This window comes from Sinocyclocheilus grahami, unplaced genomic scaffold (genome assembly GCF_001515645.1).
Source record: "Sinocyclocheilus grahami isolate Dianchi unplaced genomic scaffold, SAMN03320097.WGS_v1.1 scaffold162.1, whole genome shotgun sequence".
Classification (NCBI taxonomy): domain Eukaryota; kingdom Metazoa; phylum Chordata; class Actinopteri; order Cypriniformes; family Cyprinidae; genus Sinocyclocheilus; species Sinocyclocheilus grahami.
The window spans coordinates 634181-637597 of record NW_015505341.1 but is presented as its reverse complement, the minus strand read 5'-3'; positions in this window follow the sequence as shown (position 1 = coordinate 637597).

The following is a 3417-nucleotide window of genomic DNA, read 5'->3' as shown; positions in this document are numbered from 1 at the left end:
GCCCAGCGAGGAACGGTCCTCCCGAGGCCGGGCACACGGCAGGCGGTGAGTCATGCAGAGGGGACCAAACTCAGCAAGGCTGACAATGTCCTGTGAATGAAGAAAGTTTGGCCCATTAGAGAAATTAATATCTCAATTCCTATTACTGATCCTTAAATGTCAAGCAGGTGCCATTCAGTCAATGGTGCCATTTTTGTGTTTGTTCTATTTTGTGTTATTATAAAACCTTTATGCAAATGTTGTAGAATATTGATCTTTCACAGCAAAATACTAATTATAATCATTTTCTGAGAACTAAAAAACATGACAAGTGTATCTTAAAGTGTAGCAGTAGCTGATAATTAATTCCAAATCATTAGGTACTCAAAGTTTGCTTTAAAACGTCATAGGGCAAAACACAATGATTCAAAGAATACTGTTCACAGGATCAGAAACCAAATCAATCAGTTTATCAGTTTAATAAATGCTTTTCCGTATCTATGGATACATGACCTAAAGGTAAAAGTAGCTCTTTTGTTACAGAGAGTCTTGCTGCTCAAATAAAAAGGCGGCTTTTGGCATGAGTACACTTGTACTCTCTGCTTTCAAGTACATTGAAAACACATGTCTGGAAGCTGATAAAAGGCACACTTTTCCTCCATGAATTGGCAGAGACTGTACATTCACACGCATATATAAATTAATGGACTAAGCATTGCAGTAATGTCATCAAGCACATTACTCTTATTTGGATAGCTGTATCATGACCTCTCCAGCAACTGTGTATTTATGAGCCCTTCAAAATCCCTGGCCGTTGCAAGAACAAATGATGAAGATAAGCAATGCATGGCCTGTGTTCAATTCATTCCTCCAGAGCTCCTATACTGTGTTTACAAGTGTCCAGCCGAATGACAGCCACACTGTTAACCAAGTGCATCTCAGTTACACACCATAAATCATCAAGACTTTTGGTGCTCGGGAAAAATACCTACAGTCATATTCCAAACTGAAAAATATATTGCTTTTGTAACCTACATTAAGGACTGTATACTTTTACTGTTGGATTCAGAGCAGAGTTGAATTTTGTTCCTGCCATTCATTTCCATATCAGTCCAACAAATCCAGAATAAAAGCAGCCTCTCTTTCTCTCAGTATGTTTGTTGGGTAGTGCCTGGAATGGCAACTTTAGAGCATTCATGAAAGTTTAAGTTGCTGTCTTAACACTGCAAATGCAGAACAGAAGTTGCATCTAAAGCATATATATATATGAGTGATATATATATATATATATCAAACATGTGGACCTTTCTGATTAAAAGGTTTGGCAATTCCAGTAATTCCAGTGTGAAAAAGTGCAATACAGACTGTTTAATACTGCAAAGAGGCAGCATAAAGGCATTTATTCCATGTCCAAACCAGACACATATTATCCATTCAGAGCTTTTATTATATGGTTCTTATCCAAAACATGCAACTATTTCTGCAGCATGACTGAAGGGTGGTTTATGACATAAATTAGACGGCTTTTTAATCTACTAATAAATTTATAATAAACAAAGTAGAAATACGAAATAGATTTTTCTCTGTTAGATTTGTGGCATGTTGTAATAATGTCTAGGCTGATACTTTTCATACTAATTTAATTACTAATTCATATTAAATTAATTATTAATAAAGCATTTACAGCCTTATTGTAACAAATACCACAGTTAAATAGTACGTTTTCATATGGGCACGTGGAAAGTAGTATAAAGTACATCTTTAAAATCTGGATCGTCAAAAATTATTGACCAAGCTACCAGTTTTCCCCATGTGTAAAATGTATTATCTGTCATGTTAAAAAAGGACAGATAACGAATAACAAAGGAAGTGAGTGAAATGTACATTCCAAACATTTGAAGGTGTGACAAATACTAAGTAATATGACAATATTGACATTTAGCATATAAATCCATGCAATGAACAGGCTAAAAACTAAAAACTGTGTAGACTGTGTAGCTTACAGTAAAACATAAGAACAGACTCACAGTCAATGCTGCTTGAAATTGATCTAAATGCAAGTTCACTTCCATTCATTCCAATGAGGTGATAATATGTTCTTATAAATCTCATGCAATGATATATTCAAATAAAAAATTTTGAATGCATTATGAGGGTTAAAGATGGGAAATTATGTTTCCTGTGCAACCATACAATTCATCAAATGCTCTGAATCCCAGGTCAATGACTCCCTTAAAAGATAAGTTTGTAGATTTTCAAACAGCTTTGTTTTGTTACAATAAAGGTAGTATATGTGTGTCTGTGTGGTGGTGGTTGTGGGATTGTGAATTTTTTTCACAAAAATGAACTTTTGTGAAAACTGCAAATCATAGGCCTACTTCCAGGTTTTTAGTATCCCGCCCACAGACAGTCAGATCAAGCCCAGTGCATTATGAGTATATATATATCTATATGAATAAATAAATCACTTTTCTACTGCATAGACAGTCCAATTTTATTAAAGGTCCATCTTGTCAGCATTGAATTACCCCTTTAACACAAACTGCAAACTGTCAGTATTCCTTATGCCGGGAACTAAGGAATAATTCGAAGGGAATACTGTCTATATTTCATTATAAAATCTATCCAAAACCTTTGAATTGTGACATTAATTAATACGGCTAAAGTGAAAGCCTTCATAAACAGCATGTGTAATTGAGCAGTTCAACAGCAGAGGGCAGAGTACATGTCCATGGTTGAATGGGCAGCCGAAGAAGTCTTTTTCAGGAGGGAGCTGTGATTGAGCCCCCTGCTGTGCACTGGTGGAAACAGTGCCTTTACAGCACCAGCACACCATACTTTTGAGTCACATACAGTGTAATGTAACAGACAATTCCACATTATACAATTGTCCCAGCTGCTTTTGGAGTTGACGCTTCTAAGGTTTTCGGCAGTTTTTATTAATGAGCACTCAGCAGCAGCATGAGCAGCTGTATTTCCATGATGACAGAAGACATACACATCCCTAAGCTCTCTCCAGTCCTGCATTTATTTTGCTGTGATCATGCCCTCAGAGACTGTTAACACAAGAACCATGGCCAAGCGTATTTTCTTACGTGTGCCTGGATTGTTAGTCACTCGATGGCCAGTTTTTTGCATGACGGGCAAAACAAAAGGAGGTGATAATATGTTCTTATAAATCTCATGCAATGATATATTCAAATAAAATTTTTTGAATGCATTATGAGGGTTAAAGATGGGAAATTATGTTTCCTGTGCAACCATACAATTCATCAAATGCTCTGAATCCCAGGTCAATGACTCCCTTAAAAGATAAGTTTGTAGATTTTCAAACAGCTTTGTTTTGTTACAATAAAGGTAGTTCTGTCAGGACCACTATCGTCAAAATGATAGATACTTAGCATAAAGTTTGGTTTGGCGGTATGGTTCTGTTCTGGG